The 20,078-nt window shown below is 38.0% G+C and overlaps 1 protein-coding gene and 3 non-coding genes across 4 annotated transcripts in view; 1 reads left to right on the top strand and 3 right to left on the bottom strand.

The window, feature by feature from the left end:
* LOC128732899 (uncharacterized) overlaps nucleotides 1-20,078 on the bottom strand; it is a 542,040-nt gene that overhangs the window by 257,975 nt on the left and 263,987 nt on the right. The gene's annotated exons all lie outside the window — the stretch shown is intronic.
* On the bottom strand, nucleotides 14,483-14,556 carry Trnai-aau (transfer RNA isoleucine (anticodon AAU)). Its single transcript has one exon. It is a non-coding gene; the product is annotated as a tRNA-Ile (tRNA).
* Nucleotides 15,338-15,411, bottom strand: Trnai-aau (transfer RNA isoleucine (anticodon AAU)). The gene has a single exon. It is a non-coding gene; the product is annotated as a tRNA-Ile (tRNA).
* On the top strand, nucleotides 16,245-16,316 carry Trnap-cgg (transfer RNA proline (anticodon CGG)). Its single transcript has one exon. It is a non-coding gene; the product is annotated as a tRNA-Pro (tRNA).

The following is a 20,078-nucleotide window of genomic DNA, read 5'->3' as shown; positions in this document are numbered from 1 at the left end:
TCTTATTTTGGTTAACGAATGAGCAGAGGGATAACACGGTGGAATTTGCTGGTTTGAAGCGAAACGTTCATTTGTCTGCTAACGTGAAACACACGTCGGTGTTTATGTCCTATGCCTTGTTCACAAATTGAATTGCAAAGCTAGGTCAGTTTCAAGGCTTGATGCATGCAATCAGCATAACTGCTTTCGTGTAGTTTCAGGAAAATTGAATTAATGCTTTCTAACATGCAAAAAATAAAAATAAATTACACCATAGTCCAATTAGGAAAACACGTCCTACAAAATAAGTTGTTTTGACAATTAAAAATTTGTACTACTGATCATCGGAATAACAAGACACTAACGCACGACTAAGTCGGAGACAAATTTAGAAAGCACGCGACCATGGATGTTGAACTTCACCTTTCTTCCGCGGCAGCCACGACGGACAGTTTTTTTAGCTCAAGCTGAAGTGTAGCTTCAAAACACCCGGAGGCGATAATTCGGTTCATTGACTGACTGACGACGACGACGACGACGACGACGGACGGCTATCTCCTCTACAAAGCGGACCCGGTTCAGTTTTCAATTTCGCGGCCGACAAAAGTGTAGATAATATCGTCGTGCGAAACAACTGACTGACTGACTGAGTTGTTGTTGGTGGCCGCTAGGCGACGCAAAAAATTCAAGTCGTTTGTCGAAAACAAAAAAAAAACTGCAGTCGAACGAATTCAAATGTCCATCAACCGTCACTGTTGGTTGGGTTTGTTTTGTCGCCGTTTCGTCCGTTCGGAGAGAGCTTGAACTTGACCGTGGGTCTCAGCAGCAGGTGCGGAACAGACTGACGACTTTTGATTTGTAGTTTATTTTTAGTATTTTTTGAGGAAATCTTTGACCCCTTTTCTGCTTCAGCCAGTAACCTAGTTTCCACTAACCTAAGCTCGAAAATCTGTGTGAATATTTGACAGAAACTTTGGAAGTGGCTTGTGCGATATACAATGACCGGATTCCAGTACCAGTACCAGGCCATCGCATCGTCATTTAAGTTTGTGCACTAGTCTTAAATTTTCATTAGGTGCGAATAAAATATCGATGTAACGTGAATAATGGTTACACACTTTACGTTCCGGACATCAAATTCGTGTTGGTTAACCTAAGAAAAATAATTCACGACCTATTGGGACCGGAGGACTATGTCATTGTTTTCAACAATGGGAAGGAATAAAATCGCAGGAGCATATATGTACCTAGTTGTCGCAGGTGTGCGAGACAAAAATGTGCTTACATGTGATTGATTCATCAGTTATATCAATGCTTGACGTTTAAGCATTTATCAAAAATGATTTTTTCGGAATACGTTACTTTCACTATATTGCTCAACTTGTAGAAAGATTACTAATCGATTAATATAAATAATTTTCGAATTGGTTGAAAAATGACCGAGTTCTTAGCGCTTTTTTTGGAATGACACCCTACTTTACAGGAAGACGTAGTCCTATTGTAAAAGAAAAGTTTTTGAATATTGTAAAATAAAGGAAATTATAGAGCACATCATCACACTCCAATGACCACACTTTGGTGGGCTGTGGGAAGCCGAAGTCAAAAGTGAAAAATCCTTTCTGAAGAAATTATACCATTCCGCCTTTTTGAGAATCACAGTATTTTTAAGACTTTTGTGAAAATCGAGGTAGTTTTAAATTCAAGGCCGTTATATGCCCACTCAAATGATCCTATATATCTAGAAGCTTTAATCCCTGGGGACTTAACTATCAACCGACTCTTAGTCGCTATTCCTGAGCCTTTGCTTGCAAAAATTCCGATAAATCTTTTGGGACGTTGCCAGCACGTTCGACAACTTCATGAGCATTTTCGGAATCGTAGGAAGAGAATATCTTGCCGTGCAATCGTCCTTATAAAGGAAGATAATCATCCTCCGCAATAATGGAAAATGGGTCGCATCATAAAAGTGCATCCTGGTCTTGATGGTTTAGTTAGAGTAGTTGACATCCACACAAAACCGAACACAACTAGTCGCCCTATATCATAAGCTCACATCATTATCAATCCTGTACAACCGTACAATCCTGTACAACGTTTCAAAATCAGAGCTGAAAATAAAAGTCAGTTCGGAAAAATGGGTAGGTAGTAGTAATTGGTGTTTATTGCTTTATAATCAACATTGGTCTGCTAATGATCAAGTTCATTACTAGAAGTCTTTGAAGAATGGATGAAAGCCTGAAAATTTCATTTCATTTCATTTCAATTTCATATTGTACAGAGAGGAATTGACATTGGTTTGGTATATATTTTTTTGTACAATATTTTACGAATCGATTCTTAGACGAATCGATTATATACAATTAATTAGTATATTGAAAATTATGATCATTAAAGTACCAGTACCAGTACCAGTACCAGTACCAGCACCAGCACCAGCACCAGCACCAGCACCAGCACCAGCACCAGCACCAGCACCAGCACCAGCACCAGCACCAGCACCAGCACCAGCACCAGCACCAGCACCAGCACCAGCACCAGCACCAGCACCAGCACCAGCACCAGCAGCAGCAGCACCAGCAGCAGCAGCAGCACCAGCACCAGCACCTGCACTAGCACCAGCACCAGCACCAGCACCAGCACCAGCACCAGCACCAGCACCAGCACCAGCACCAGCACCAGCACCAGCACCAGCACCAGCACCAGCACCAGCACCAGCACCAGCACCAGCACCAGCACCAGCACCAGCACCAGCACCAGCACCAGCACCAGCACCAGCACCAACACCAGCACCAGCACCAGCACCAGCACCAGCACCAGCACCAGCAGCACCAGCACCAGCAGCACCAGCACCAGCACCAGCACCTGCACTAGCACCAGCACCAGCACCAGCAGCACCAGCACCTGCACTAGCACCAGCACTAGCACTAGCACCAGCACCAGTGGTATTACGTATTAACAGAGCCATTTTCATTTTAGCCAGTGCCAGTCGTTTACAAGAACTTAAACCAAGTGGATGTCTCGATAGTACAACTTGTTGAAGAAATGCCTAACCAACTTTTTAACTCAAACGGCAGATATAACTCTTCACCATTAAATGCGTTAATAGGTTTAATTTTTTTACGCGACAATTGAAAACTGTAGAATATTTGGTCGGTGGTCAAACCGAACCAAGTAACAAAACTCTGATTTCGAGAAAAACGCGTTCAAAATTTGCTGCTTTATATGGTTTATTGCTATCAATCGTTTGAAATCATCTCATATCTCTGGCTGTTTGCAACATTTATGTAATATGATTAGAGTGAAATGCAGCTTAGGTAATCCTTAATCGTTTGCTGTCAGTAACTCATTTTTTTAAACTTTGCGACTTGGTCCGGTCTGATTTAACACCGGCCATTAAATCCTTAAAAAAACACAACAATAAGGCGACGAAAAGAAATCTGAAATACAAAGAAAAGACAATGAAGAGACGCCGTAAAGATGACGAAAATGCGATGAAAAATTAAAAAGCAATGAGAATATGCTGAAAATGCCATGAAAAGTTGAGAACGAAAATCGACAAAAATACCAATGCAAAAACATCAACGCAACGTCAAAAAGAGCAAAAACGTGACAAAAAAGAGATTTAAAAAAAGCATCAAAAGGAAGACGAAACGTGCTTAAAACGATAATGAGAGAACGATGAAAAGATAGTAGAAAAGTAACATTTTTGTTGTGTTGACAACTAACAGAATGACGACAAATTAACAAAAAGTGAATAAGAGACCGCAAAAAACGATGATAAATAACGATGATAAAAGATGACAAAAATGACGAAAAGACACAGAGACGACGAAAAGAAGACGAAAAGGTTTCGAAAGGACAACAATAAGATGACGAAATGACAATAAATGGATGCAGAAATGTCGATGAAGAAACGATAAAAAGACGGTAAAACAAGGACAAAAAGCAGCATGACAAGAAACAAATAAATAGCTTAAAAAAGGTGAGAAAACTCGCAAAAAAACGAGGAAAAAAAGACGAATATACGACAGAAAACGACAAAAAGGGCGTTAAGAGACAGCTTTTTGCTGTCTTGACAGCAAACAGGGTGACGATAAAATTACAGATATAGAGGAAAAGAAAACGAAAAGACAACAATAAAAAAAGACAAAAAGACAATAAAAAGATGCCAAAACAGCATGATAATACAGCCAAAAACGTCAAAAAATCGCCGAAAAATGCCAAAAACGAAGCTAAAAAAGCGACGGATAAACAGATGACTGAAAAAAAAACATAAAAATATGATGAAGGAGACGAAAAGACGCCAAAACAGCGACAAAAAAACACAATTAAACGACGTTTACAAAACGTTTACGTTTACGACAAAACATGCAAAAAAAAAAACGATGAGAAAATGACTAATTCACACGATAAAAAACAGCAACAAAATGACAAAAAACAGGCAAAAAACCAACGAAAACAAAAAACACGACGAAAAAATTCATTTAAAAAGCGTTCAAAAAGATGACAAAATATGCCAAAAACAAAACGACGAATATAGCAACAAAAAACGATAAACGACAGTAAAGTTAACAGCATTCTGATGGTTTTTTTATATGCCCGAAGGGCATAACGACCAGTTTCAATGATAGTCTTTTGTGGCAGTTTTGGATGTCTTTAAAATAAGCAGCACAACAAGAAAAGGTACCAACAACGTGATAAAAAGACAAAAAATGATGGAAAGATGACAAAAATCGATAAACAGACGATGGCAAAACAGCAACAAAGAAGACGACAACAACAGTAAAAACGGCCGATGAAAAAAGTGACGAAAAATGCAACAATGAAGTCAAACAAAGGTAAAAATGACGAACATACGATGGAAATGTGACGTAAAGGGAGCAAAAAAGAAACATGAAAAGGCGACAAAAACAAAAATACAAACAGAGAGATGACAAAATGCGTCAAAAACACAACAAAAAATGCGAAAAGACAACATAAAAACGACGAAAAGATAGCTAATGTACGACAAAAAGATGACGAAAAAGGGATCACAAATAGGCGATAGCTGTTACCAATAAAAGACGAAAGACGACAAAAAAAGATGAAAAGAGAACGAAAAAACTGTCAGAGAAATGACAAACACAAATCTTAAAAACGACGAAAAGACTAAAAATAGCATTAGCATAGCATTAGCATATGTGACTGCACACATCGTAGGTGGCTATATAACGACGAAAAGACTAGAAATAGATGCAGAAAAGGCGATGAAGAGACGATTAAACGATCGCCATACAGCGACAAGAAATGCCAAAAACCGTCTACAAATGAGAACAAAAACACGCAATCAAGAGCAACCAAGAACGTAATAAAACGCAATAAAAAATTACAACAAGTCGAACGAACCACACGAAGGAAGGTAAAAGATGAAAGACGGAAAAACATAGATGAAAAAAAAATGATGAAAGCACGAATGTTGAGCACGAATAACGAAAGTTGAGAGTAAGCGCCCTTAACTAAGTTGAGTCAAATCTCAAATGTACATGAAATGGTTTAATTAAAAAAAAGTACCAAATACAATCAAGGACAATACCTGTAAAAAATGTGATAAAGAGTGATCAGACATTTGGCCGGAAAGAAGCTGAGTGCATCCATATTATTGATTGATCAGTGATTGAATTTCGCTTCTTTATTGATTATGAAACGAAAGTATGACCCCATTTTCGGTGACAAAACTGCGGATTTTCCTCAGCAAGGTCTGGCAACGGTGGTTAGAATGTTCAAGAAACCAGATGAGCTCGAAGAAATAGTGCAAAAGCAGCGCCCTACAGACGAACAGCCCTAAACATGTTTGAGGATGGGAAATATGATCGTTTTTCCAGCGCTTGCCTTTTTCGATGACACAAGCGGTTCCACAGGCGCAATTTTTTTTTGAAATTTGCATAAATTTATCGACAATCCACTCATTAGCGTATTCAATCCTATACAACACTCTACCTAAAACCTTAAATGAACTTTTTCGCTTTTCAACTTTTCATTTCCGATTACGAGTAAAATCAAATGAAGAAAAAAACGATGAACTTGTATTTCAATAAAAATAGTTTTTCAAGCGTCTCCTTTCATTTGCAATTAAATTTCTTTAAACAGCTTGAGGGACCCCCGAGAAAACGGAATCATACATTTACATTCACATAACTTTTGACCTAAAAGTCTGGTCAATATGAAATTCAGTAGCGACTTATGAGGCAACTCGACAACTTGCTCGACCACAGCTGCATATGGCCTGCCATATTAAATATTTTTTGGGAAACTTGGCTTTCTTCTTTGTCCTAAAATGCTCTGCAACGGCGTTTCGTTTCATGGCAAAAAGACATACCAGGAAGCTGTTTAAAGTCTTCTAGGACATACGTTTCGTCGTCCAACTTCATTAAACTTCGGAAACTTCGTTAAATATTCGTGATAAAGCTTACGAGCGCGTGTTTTGGCCGTCGTATTTTGCTTATCATTACGGTTTGGCACAGTCCTCACCTTGAAATACTTCATGCCTTGCTGTTGCTTAGAAGTGTGCAATGGTACGAGCAATGGTACGTACAGAAAGATCTGGTCTCCTCCGTAATATTGGTTTTACCTTCGCATCCTTGTGGTGGTTCCTCAGATCCGTTTTTGTTCCACTTCCCTTCTTCCTAGCTGTTGTCAAGCGAGTATCGAACGATTTTAAAACACTGTGAACAGTGCTTGGATGAGCTCCAAGCTTTTTGGCAAGTTTTCTTAACGAGAGATCCGGATTTTCATTGCAACCGCACACAATTGCTTTTCGTACCTGCTCTTCTTTCGATGCCATTTTACGCTGAGCGCTTGTAATATAAACAAGTGTTATATTTTCAGAAAGAACAGACATACGTCTACCACTCTGTAAAATATTTCACTCATTGTTAATGTATTTCCGAAGCTGTGTGTGTTTAAGGGTGTCCAAATTTTGTCGCGAACAAGCCTTATAGTTTGCCAGCGACTCAATTTTGCAATAAATCGTTCAAAATGCTGATAATAGCACGTTATGCACTGACCAGGACCACTTTTTGCTTGATTCTAATTAAGTTTCGGAAAAATTTATCTCTAGTTTTGTGTTTTTGGCGCTCTTGTTTTTTTTCGTTATAACTAGAATATAGATGTACCTACACGACTTCCTTGCGGGACTTTTTTCACAAAAGATAAAAAGCAATTTTTGAACACCATTTCGCGTATAGTCAAACGAAAAAAGGAGGGAAGAATATCTGGATCACTATTTTGCGAAAATAGTTGTAGCTGCGTTTTAGAAAAATAGTTTTTCAGTTAGCATTTTTGAAAATTTTTACTATTTTTTATGGAATAGAATATCTATGAGGGTACTTTTTAAAGAAACTGTAAAATACTTTGACTAAATACAGTAAATTTATGTAGAAAAGTGTAATAATAGATAAGCAATAGATTACACACAAATTGCTTGCTCTTAAAAATTTTTCCTTACCAGATTCATTCAATAAGCCTTAGAAAACATTTCCTATCCTATTCGTTAAAATTTACAACCCAATTTAAATATGTCGAACATCTCGGGTCGTTATCCAAGGAGTTAACTCTCTATCGGATTTGGATAAGAAGATCTTAACTCTGCTCTGGTTTAACTGTTATGCTGTACCGTCTCGGTACACACAATTTGGAGTTGCTTCAGTTCGACCGTGCTACTGAGACGGTACAGCAGAGCCGTACACACCGCACTTCATCAACCGAGTTAATGATTACCTATCTTCATCTCGTTTCAGTAGGACACATAATACCCATAGGATTTTACTAAACTCTTATCATTGATTTATAGCAATGGAAGCTGCAACGCAGCGCTCTCTAGTAGGTTAGGTACGCATTCTTACGGACCGGCCGAGCGTCGGCCGGGAAGTTTGCATACGATGGCAAAGATAGCTTCTTCGGGCCGGGCCGATGCTCAATCTTGATTCGGAAAGATTTGTTGTTAGTCGGCTGTGCTGCTGCTGCTGCTGCTGCTGTTGAGGACAAAGCTTGCTCGACGGGTCGGGATATTATGCCTAGGAGCCTCGCCGACGCGCGGACGGACGGAGAAAAGCCGGGGGCCAGTGGTAGACTGTCTGGGCTGTGGCTGGACAGACTCACGCAAGAAACCAGATCTTGCTACAGCATCAATTTTTCATAAGCAAATCTTAAATCTCATAAGCGTAAGATGACGGGCTGCCGGTTATGAGTGCCAGCTTGCTATAAACTGAAAGTTATGTTGTGTTGTCATTTAAGTAGTCCGTACATCGTATATATCTTCTTCTGTTCTCCGTGTCTCATCGTTTATTATAAGGCTGAGCTCGTCCAGTCGGACAACAGAGAGACGCACACCAGAAGGCAAGCTATTAGACAGTATAAACTAACTCAAATCTTGGCACAGTGATATGACGCAGATACCACACACCGTCGTCGTCGTCGTCGTTGTCGGAAGTTATGGATATTAGCAATAAAGCCTATCCCCTTCCAGAGGGTTGTTTCACTGGAAAACATACCCAAAACTTGAAGACAGCTCTCCGTTCGCTTCCGCTGCCGGTGCGGCAGCTTCCAGGTGTTGTCAATTCCTTAACTAATCAAATTGCAGCAAAGGCGAGCGTTCCGCCCTCCCTGCACCTCTGAGGGCATATCAGAAACAGTGTATCCTCACTAGTAAGGTTAGACTGTAACCTTATTGGTGCACCATCCGATATGCATAGGAATCAATTTGGAAACTCCTGTCTCTACTGTCAAGGAGCATATGGTTTCGGAGCTCAGCCAACCGGAGAAAGCCGATGTATAAGAGATGTGTCTTCTTTCAAAGGTTAGAGGCAAAGTATTGCTCGAATCTGTGTACGACGCTATCGAATTGAAAATATCTTAATTTTTATTAGCTGTGGGCTCCGGTTGCCGTTGTGGGCATTTTTTTACCGGAGAAGAGCCCCTTTTTCAGAAGGATAAATAAGAACAATCTCAGCGCCCAGATTATATACACATGTGTGTTTTACTGAGCATTCAAAAACCAATCTGAGAGTTATGTGACTCTATCGGCAATATTAAGACTATTCGGCAATTAATAAAATTCAAGATGAACATCCTTCGCCCAATTCTATTGACACTTCGTTGTGCCCTTTAAATCGTTTCGTGAAGAACTACTCTACAACCTAGCTGATTTTCATCCGATATTCAAGAGACTAATATTGACTCAGCCAACTTGTACTTGATTAACATGGTTTTAAAAGATAAAATCTGGCTGAGCTAACATCTGATTCATATTCTAAACGGCGGGAAGGGCTGTAAGTCGTAAAAGTTCATATCAGTCAGAGCTAACACCCAACCCAGCCCCGGAGGCAGGGGGTCCCTCAGTCGTAATCTACAATCATGAGATGGAAACACATCCGCGTATACAATCTCTTTTCCACAACCCATGACTAACGAATGGCCTGCACAAATCAAACATTGTGCACCCTACTGCAAGCAAGCAAGCAAGCAAAAAAAGCATTGACATTCACTTTCGATTTCTTTGGGTTTGCATGTTAGTGGTTTGTTTCATATTTTCCATCGGTCGTGGTCGCGGTGATGCGAGCGAACCGTGGCGGCGAACGCCGCTGCATTTTGATGTAATCTTTACCACGGCTGACTGTCATCGCAGCCACGGCCGACAACAGAAGGAAAAGTTCGCCCAAAGCGACACTCGGTCCTCCGACAGCCGTGGCGTGGGTGCACTCGCGTCACTTACTACTGATGGTGATCGCAAAATGATTTATTAAGGGCCCCGGAGGGGCAGCATCGAGACCTGTAAGACACAATGGCACCAATCTTTCGCAGATTGGAGGGCATACTGGAGATAAACCTAGTTTATGATTGCGTTTTTAGACGGGACATAGATAATAAAATTGTTTGTCAGGTGCATCGATGGGCGCTAGCAAATAGGGTACGGAACCTATTTTAAGCAGTATAGTCGTATCACTACTGTATTTTAAGCGACAAGTTGAATAAATGGAAGATATCAGCATGCCAACCTTCTTGTTAACTTCAATGTTTCCTGCTGTTACCACTGAAAATCACTATTATTAAGCTAAAGTTCTGATTTTTTACATTAAAAATTGAGGCGCTGGAACTAATTTTAATCAGTCTGAACGCATTTTAATCAGCTAGGAGCTTTCTTAAGCAGTCCTGAATTTTACTGACTTGTTCTAAATTATCACTGTTATAAGCTTGTGATCATCAAATGAAGCTCACATGTCTATTACAATATGATATGTTTAAATTGAGAGATCCTTTTCACCAGTAGCGAAGTGGCGATTATCTTCAGCAGTTGAAAAAATGCTAGTTTTTTAAAACCAATTTTTAATTCTTCATATTTCTTGTGGAAAACACAGTAATATTACATTAATAATTCATCAAAATCAACAAAATGGTGTGTTTTTAAAATATATGTAACTTATTTCGGGAAATGACGTATGTAGTCAAACCAAAATCGTAATAAAAATAAAAGCGAAACGTCGGAGAATAACTAAAAATTTGCTACGATTTTGGTTTGACTGCATACGCCATTTCCCAAAAAAAAGCTACAAACAAATACAAGTCGAGACCATACTACGCAATATAAGCAACTTTCCAGAACATAGCGGGCCTCCAAAATATCATCGAAAAGAGTAAAACGGATGTTTTTAGTATTCAGTTGTTGTTCATACAAAAAATACTGTATGTCGTCTGTTTGAAGAGATAGAGCCGAACTTCGACAAAGTTTCTCTAAATGTTATTTTCTACAAGTTTGCTAAAGAACACATTTTGTTTTTTTCCGGTTCAAAAGTTGGCTTTAATAGCATACAACAACTTTACTAATACAGTAATTTTTTCACATTTCCCTTTGAACATGCTGAGGTTCGCGTATTTCGCGCATTTTAAACCACTGTGGAACGTAACGAAAATTGGACAAAACGCGTAGAAAAAAGAAAAAACGCAACAAAAACTTGCATTTAAAAAAATGAACGATACAAAATCGGAAGGGAAACGGGTTATAAGACGAAAAAACTTGAAAAAACGGGGGAGAAAAACAGGAAAAACGAAGTAAAAAACGAAGAGAAAAAAGAAAAAAATTAAGAAACAAGCACAGTAAAAGGAAAAAGAAAACAATAGAATACAATTACAACAGAAAGAAAAGCAGGACATAATAAGAGAAACGAAAACGGAGATAAAAAACTAGGTAAAAAGCGAAAAAAGACAAAAACCATGACCGAAAAATCAAACCGACACAGAAAATCACAAAAGAGAAAAAGGAGAAACAGGTTTGAAAACCGAAACTAAAAACGAGAAAGAAAGAAGATAAAAAAGCGGAGGAAAACAGAGAACAAAAAAAGAGACGATAGAAGACTGAGAACGGGAAAGAAAATAACAAGAAACCAAGTGAAAAGCATGCGAAAAAGGACTGAAAATTAGAAAAACTGTACAAAACGTGTAGAAAAAAGAAAAAACGCAAAAGAAAATAGTATAAAAATTGACCTGAAAAAAGAAAAACAAAAGAAAACTTCATTACAAAATGGGAAAGGAAATAGGATAGAAAAGAAAAAAATGTATAAAAAGAATAAAACCGGAGAGAAAACGAGCAGACAAAAAAACAGAGAGGAAACAATGAAAAACCACTAAGAAAACGAAAAAAACGGGAATAGAACTGAAGATAAATAGAACAGATTCGGGGGAAAACAGGATTAGGAAGAAAAAGGAATACTCGGGCAGGAAAATGGAGAACAAGAACAGAAAAAGAGGAAAAACCCGAAAAAATTAAAAGAAAAAGAAAAAGAAGAGAAGTAGGACGAAATAAGAGGAAGAACGGAACAGAAGAAAATGAAAAACAGGGTAGTAAAAGAGTTAAAAAGCGCAAAAAGTTGAAAACCATGACTGAAAAAGTCGAAACGATACATAAAATGACAAAAGAGACAGAGATAGAAAGAAAGTCTGAAAACAAGGAAAACCATATGAAAAGAGAAACATAGGGAAAACAAGAAGACATTAAGAATAAGAAAGCTGAAAGTGAAAGAAGTGCATGAAAAAAACGGAAGAAGCAAAATGAGAGATTCCTTGTTTTCTCTCCCCTTCTTTCTCTGTTCACCCACAAATAAAACGAAAAAAGAGAACGAAAATGGAGATAAATTGGACAGAAAAAGAGAACAAAACAAACGGAACAAAATAGGAGAAAAAACGGAATAGAAAAATGGGAGAAAATACGGGAGTAGCAAAATCAACAAATAAAAACAGAAAACAAAGTCAAACGATAAGAGAAAATAGAAAAAAATAAAGAAAATAAAATTAAAACGGAAAAAAAACAGAACGTGAAAGTGATAAACGAAAAAACAGAGCAGACGAAAACGAAAAACGGGATAAAAAAGGAGTTAGAAAGTGAAATCAGATGAAAATCGTGACTGGACAGTCGAAAGTCGAAATGGTACAGAAAATGACAAAAGAAACAGATGAGAAAGGGGCTTGAAAACGAAAAAAACGGTATAAAAAATGAAGAAGAGAACAGAGGAAAATCAGAACGCAGGAGAAGGGCGAAAATGAAAGGAAAAGGAAAAGAAGTAAAAAGGAGAAGAGAAAGAGGAAACAGCGAGAAGAAAAAAGGTAAAACGGAAGAGAAAAGAGACAAGAAAGGAAAAGGGAACAGAAAACGAGAGAAACTAGAAGAAAAAAGAAAGCGAGAGAGGAAAAACAAAACCGATTGACGAAAAAGAGGTCTAACAGGAAATAAAAGGAGAAAGATGTGACAAAATACGTGAAAAAGAACGGATGAAGTATAAAAGGAGAATAGGTAAAACGGATTAAAGAAAAGGAGGACAGTAAAAAAAGAACCAAAAAGAGAACAAACGTGATAGAAAAGATGAAAAATGAGGCATCAAAAAGGGGAAAACGCAACAGACGAAGATGAAAAACGAGAAGGAAAGGAGATAAAAGAGTTGGAAAATGAAAACTGGAAAGCAAAAACAGCAAAGGAGAAGAAGAGACGGAAAAAGTGAAAGAAAACAACAAAAAACGAGTGAAAAACATGAGGTAAAACAGAACTGAAAATAAGAAAACATGCAAACGAAGTAAAAGGTGAAGTGAAACAAGAAACAAGGGACAGAAATAAGGAAAACGAGAGAAAAAGGGGGGAACATAGGAAAAGTGAGAGTAAAAACCAAGAAAACGGTACAGAAAAGTATCAAACACGGGAAAAAGCGGAAAAACGGGTCTGGAAAAGAGAAAATACCGAACAGAAAAGCGATAAAATGTGTGAGAGAATAAGATGAAAATGTCAATTTCAAGTTCAAGTAGATTTTTATGCCAAATTTCGAGTCCATATCCGGTTGGGAGTAAAAGTTCAAGATCGCATTAGTCCAAATTCAAGTCTAATTTCATGTACACTGTCAAGAACAATTTTATCTGTTGTGCTCAATTTTAGGCCTAATTTTGAATCAAATTTACTCTGATTTCAAATCTAAGTTCAAGTACAATTTGAATCCCAATTTCAAATGCAATTCCATGTCTGATCTCAACTCGAATTTAAATTCATTTTCAAGTCCACTTTCAATCCCAATTTTAAGTTCAGTGTTTCAGTAATTTAATTTCAATTTTGATTTCAATTCAGATTCCAATTTTGATTTCAAATTCAATTCCAAGTCTAATTAAATTTCAAATTCAAATTAAATATTAAATACAATTTCAAATAGAAACTTCATATCCTGTTATACATTAAATTTTGTGTCTAATTCCAAGTAAAACTTTTAGTCCAATTACTCCAAATTTAAGTCTAATTTCAAATCCAATTCAATTCAATTCAATTCAGTTCAATATGAAACAAAGCTTCAAGCCCAAATTTGTCCAGTTTCAAGTCTGATTTACTGTCCTATGTCAAGACCGATTTCAAGTCAAATTTCTAGTCCAGTTCCAAGCTTAATTTTTAATTTCTATTTCAACTTTGATTTTAAATGCAATTGCACCCGAAAGTCCGTAGTTTTCAGTCTAATCGGCCGGTACTTTTGTGATATGTAATAATAGAATCACCATCCTACGATTACACGAAGGCTTGGGTGTCCTAAATTTTCTTTATGCCTGGGAACGCTAATGCAGTGACATTTACACATTTCGTGCTTGAATTTTGAGCTATATTAGTGTCTGTTTCGAATTATTTGAAATCTCGGCAGAGCTTCTGAGGAGGGCTGCAATTGGAGGTAAAATACGTACTTTTTAGAACATTAAATACGTATAGTAGAGAAAAAGAACCAATTATTTTTCTTCAATTACAGATGGCACTAATATGCGGTAAAAAATATTCGAAATATTAGTTCGAAAATCTATGTTAAAATTTATTAAATTTTTGGATATAACCATCAATTTTATGTAATTTCAGTACATTTTTCTTGTAATAAATATCTATGCCAAAAACAAGAGGCAAAGGCAATTAAAATTGTAGAATACACCTGAAAAGAAACGGGGTAGGAAAGAAAAAAGAACTCTGTGGCTCCAGAGAGGATCGAACTCACGACCTTCGCGTTATTAGCACGACGCTCTAACCAACTGAGCTATGGAGCCCGGGATGAAGGGCCGCTGCCAGATGCCCTTTTGGTGATGATCGATTCGACAACAAAATCGAGACCGAGAATAAGAGCTACGAGTTAACAGGCGAGCAGCAGACACAAGTGTTTCGCGTTTAACTTTGCTAGACTAGAAGAAGATGGTAGGTTAGGTACGTACCTCTACTATGTTTAGGAAAATATGAGCAAACTGTAAATTTTAGTTATCGATTATAGGCAGCAATGCTCTGGAAAAATCTGTATATGAGTGTAATAAAAAGTAGAAAATAGTTACAATTAAAAATAGATAGAATAGTTTAGTCACTTAGTACAATCTCAAATGTTAGTAAAGTTGTCGCAAACATTGAAATAGAAAATAAACAAGACTGTGCAGTGGATATTTTATAATTTTCAGTGGTAAATCTATATAATACAATAACCCTAAAAATTGTTAAAAATGCAATGAAGCTGATTTGAATCAGCTAAAATAATTGCTAAAATAGTCGTCATTGATTTTTGGATCTTAAAAACTGGTTTTATGCTTTTATGTTCATGCTTAAAACAATAATTCTGAATATTTCAAAGTGTACTAATACACAAAAATAATGCAATGAATACATTTTCATGGACCGAATTGTTATTTTGAGCGTAAAAATCGCTGTTCAAATCTAAAAAGTCAACAGCGACTGTTTCAATTTTAAAATGGGATCAATTTTTCAAGTGATTTTAACTAAAGTGTAAAAGGAAAGTTTGAGCCAAATTTCCAGTTAGCTACTGGTTCATGAAGAGAAAAAAAGAATTGGCTCCAGAGAGGATCGAACTCACGACCTTCGCGTTATTAGCACGACGCTCTAACCAACTGAGCTATGGAGCCACATGTAGCATGCGAGTCTCAAATATCCATCTGGTTTTATGGTTCGACACAAACAGGGTTTCATCTGATATTAACATTAACGACCAATTACAAGTGGAGAAGCTTAATTAGTCTATTCTTTTAAATAGCGCTCAGCTGGTAAGCACATTTCTTTATCACTTCGGTCGGTCTAACTCTAGTTCGAATTGGCGAACATTTTCCGTTAGATAGTTTTGACAGTAAAAGTAGGTATATAACATAAGGCAGCCGGGAATGAAAAAAGTGCACAAAAACCACTTCCCATTCGCGTCGAGCGGGGGTGGGTGCCAATTACATGGGAAAAGCTCACAATGTATTTATCACGAAGGACGGGCGGCCGGAACAAACGACGGAAGGCAGGCAGACAAGGCAAATTGTGGCACATGCACAATCTCTTCCCTCTTTTTTCGGTGCAGTTCCTTGCTGCTGCAGCAGAGGTCATCAGCTGTTTTTGCATTCTACACACAAACACACACGAACGCCACACCCCTTCAGTAGGGCTTCTTCCTCTTTGTGTTGTGTGCAACAACGAGGACGCAGCCGACGAGCACGAGAATCTGCCTGCCTACAGCCGCTAATAGCAACAACTTTTGTCGTTTGTCGAACAACTCGATCCGTCCGGTTTCGCTAGTGCGCATGCGTTGCCTATATTCGCGGTGTTCGTTATATGCTTCATCTTCGTTCGGATGTTCGTGTTCGGGTTGTTTACCTACGGCTACGATAAAGCGCATTTACTAGTCTTGGACCATCGGAAATTGCCGATGTATACCGATCCAAGCGTTCTTATCTCACTTTTTTCTCTCCTTTACACAAGTGGCTCGTTGGTCTAGGGGTATGATTCTCGCTTCGGGTGCGAGAGGTCCCGGGTTCAATTCCCGGACGAGCCCGTGTGTTACTTTTTTTTGAACGATAAATTATTAGCAAATAATTTTTTGATTATTAGTTTTTAATAGGCGTCAAAAATTGTTAATATTTAATTTATTTACTATTCTTCGGCCAAGGCAGTACAGACATATCTACAGACATATTCTAATTTTAGAATTTCATTCTTAAACCTAGTTTTACAGATGTTAAAATCAAACACGTGGTTCACTTCATTGAACAGCCTACAAGACAACCCAAATGCAAAGGATTATTCTGACCATATTGAGTGCAATAAGCCGGAGTTCAGAGACGAACTCGATTTCGGAGAATATGACGGGGTACATTCAAGTTGATTTCTTCCAATAGATTACTACAGTCGATTATTCCCATCAACAGGTCAAAGATCATTAGTCTCTGAATATTGTGTAAATCGAATGAGTATAGAATATTGTGTAAATTAAGAATTGCATTTTTTTTCTTAAAACACCTCTGACAAGCTCCTACTTGACATTCATTTTGATACAATCTACAATCTTAGAGAAACTTTCACTTTGTCTGGACTGATGTGACAATCGATTTTCAGTGAGACTTTGACTATTTAGATTAGATTCTTTCTTGAACCATACATGTGATCTAAAAAGAGCGTTAAATTTTAAGTTTTAAACAACCTGCCACGAGGCAATTCCTAATGACTTTGGTTTGAACAACAGACTCTCTTAGATGTTCTTTTCAATCATCTATTGTCTGATTTTCTTTGTTTTATTTTGTGATTTTATTTCAACATTAAATGTTCAAATTTAACATTATCCTTTGTCCAAAAGCAATATCATGCAGCAACAAGTCCACCGTTAAGCAATTCCCAGAGTTAGGGCCTAGCGAGTAGCGGTCAAGCAAACGACGATGCGTCGCAAAAATGCAGACCTCACACAAGCTGGCCAGAAAGAAGTTGTTCAATTAAATTAAAGCATGTCATCTATTTCTTAGTTTTTACAACCGCATTCAGCTGGTTGCGGCCAGACCGGGCCCGGACGAGGACACGAGATGATCTTGTTTGTGCACTGTTGTAATAAATTGTAAATGTGTACACGTAAATTCTGCGATACGATGATGTTTTGCAAGCGCGCTGCCGCGCCGTGCAGGACAGCCACCAGAAGGTCCGACCAACGAAATTGCGGTCCTCTTGATCGTTCGAATCCTTGTGCTAGCAACCACTACATGGTTTTCATCGTCTGTGTTGACTCCACGTGTTTAGGAATTCTGAAGTCGTTCGTACTAAGCTTACTGAAACAATTTTACACCACCGACGATCGAACGATCGTCGTGTGGAAATTATGCGCATGTTGGGAATTTGTTTCAATGGTTATGCAATGATCGAATTGCTCGATGTTGTTTTTTTTTCTTATGGTGTCTCCACCATAAATGCAATGTATTCTGCAATAGTTGAGGAACTGTCGGATCGATTGAGTGGTTTTATAATGTCGTGAATTCAGGATCAATGTGATGCCGAGTAAGCGCGAGCGGCAGCAGTTTGCTACCATTAATGGAATGATTATTACCTACATGCCACTGTATGTATGATTAATGGTTGTCAATACATTACCCGTTCAGAAGCAACAATTAAACATAGCGAAGGTGCCACCAACCAGCATTGCTACTGGGTGTTGTGGCAGTGCTTATTTCAACGCTCTATTTTGAGTCAATCCAGTGTTTAGTTGTATGTTGTACTAACAGCTAGATTCCAATATGATGGCTTTTTGGAAGAAATCTGGAATTGAGCTGGATCGACGCAAAAATAGAGCTGATAATTTGACTGACTTTGGTTTGGTTGTATTGAAACTCATTGGAGAACAGTAATTTTATGATGCTCATTTGGGATAAATAAAAAAAAAATTGAGAGAAAATCCCTTTAGTACGTTTTCCTGCAAGACTTCAATGTTGAATCATCTTCATTCAACTCGGGTTAGCGCTCACAGGAAATTTGCCAGCTGTTCGCTATAAAGTTTACCAGTATTTTTTCCAGCAAAACGTTAACTTTGTCTGATATATTGCTTACGGCGCGTAAGCTTCCTCATTAATTCAGTCTCTAAATTGTATTGATATCAATGAGTGCACGATACAATATTCCTTTTACTGAAAAGGAGATGAAACGCACATCGATAACTCACAACGATAACCTCAAGCGACCGCAAAGTTCAATAGACCGGGTCTCGGATCAGACGTTTTACGTTGGTTCCAATCGCAGGACTTTCGTTTGTCAGTCAAGATAGGCGAATGTATGTCCAAACGATTTATTTCAACGATGACATGAGTTCGTTGAACTATGCAAACTTTATACACGATTAAAAGTTCAGCACATTGCGTCTACCGGCTCGTGGTTTGGCGACGAATGTCAATGCGTGCTGGATGAATCTCCTTTGAACATCATCGATTCATGATATCCACACTTATGTATGCGGACTCCAAACCACAGAAGCCGTATCGGGAATGGGCCGTATGAATGAAAAGTAGAGGGCGCGTAGGCAGTACGGATCACGAAATTCTTTGGCTAAGCGCATAATGAATTCTATGTTTAAGTTTACTTTTAATATAATACAGTAGGATTTCGAATTTGGCAAGGATTTTGGAATTTGGCGTGTCGCCTATGTTGCCAAAACCGAGACCATTTTTTTATATGAAAAAATTGCATTTAAATGCGTTAGAAATTGGCTAAATGATATTAATCAATGATTGCAACCTTTTTATGTTTACAAAATCCGCCAAGAGCCATCCATCCGTGTGGTGCAAAAGTAAGTTTTTCGCGACCTGCGGTAAGACGTAGTCCTACGGCAATAAAAATATTATTGTTCGAAACATTCTATAACTGCAAACATTTTTTCATGAACTTACTTAGGGCAATATTTTTACGTCATTTAAAGTATGTATGCGGAAACTGACTGATATTTAAGCATATTTTTGGAAGTAAAATATTTTGTGTTGCCAAAAACGGATACTTTTGTTGCCAAAATCGATGCATGCCAAAATCAATCCATACCAAAATTGAACCATGCCAAATTCGAAATCCAACTGTGCCGGAAAAGTGGAATTAAAAGGTGAGCTTAGAATCCCTTTCCACACCCAAGTCTTTGACATTAGCAACACTTTGCAAAGGAGACCCTTCGATTGCATACTTATATATGATTGAAGCTTTACTTCTGGTAAACATGATGAGCGAACATTTGGAGACGCTTATAGAGCGGTTGTTAACACAACAATCAGTAAATCGATCAACAAGATTTTGTAGCTGCTTGCAGTCCTCTATGGATCTAACGACGAGGAATTCTTTCAAATCATCCGCATAATCCAGATGGTATTACAAAACACACATTGTTAAAGTATATGATTAATGGTCCTAGGTCACTTCCCTGTGGTATACCAAACTTATTGCAAAAATAACTGCACTCGATAGAGCCTAATTTCACTAAGAGTCTACGATTTGTCAAGTACGACTGACGCCAGTTGACAACGTAGTCAAAAGCTAATAGTCAATAGAATTTCCGTAACAAAATTTGATGGTCAATACGGCCAAAAGCAGCCTTCAGGTCAGTATACACTGTGTCGATGTGCGTCCACCATATGTCTAAGACAGAATGAACTAAACTGAATGTTCAAAGGTTCCAGGTTGTTTCCAGGGTGATGGTATGGGATGTTTCTCCATAAATTTGAAGGAACCATTGTTGTTCATTTAACCTGATGTTAAAATCTATACTAAATATTTTGATGAATCATTTGCTTCCCATCGTCGAAAA

Source organism: Sabethes cyaneus, chromosome 1, assembly GCF_943734655.1.
Source record: "Sabethes cyaneus chromosome 1, idSabCyanKW18_F2, whole genome shotgun sequence".
Lineage (NCBI taxonomy): Eukaryota > Metazoa > Arthropoda > Insecta > Diptera > Culicidae > Sabethes > Sabethes cyaneus.
This window is presented reverse-complemented; position numbering and strand designations above follow the sequence as displayed.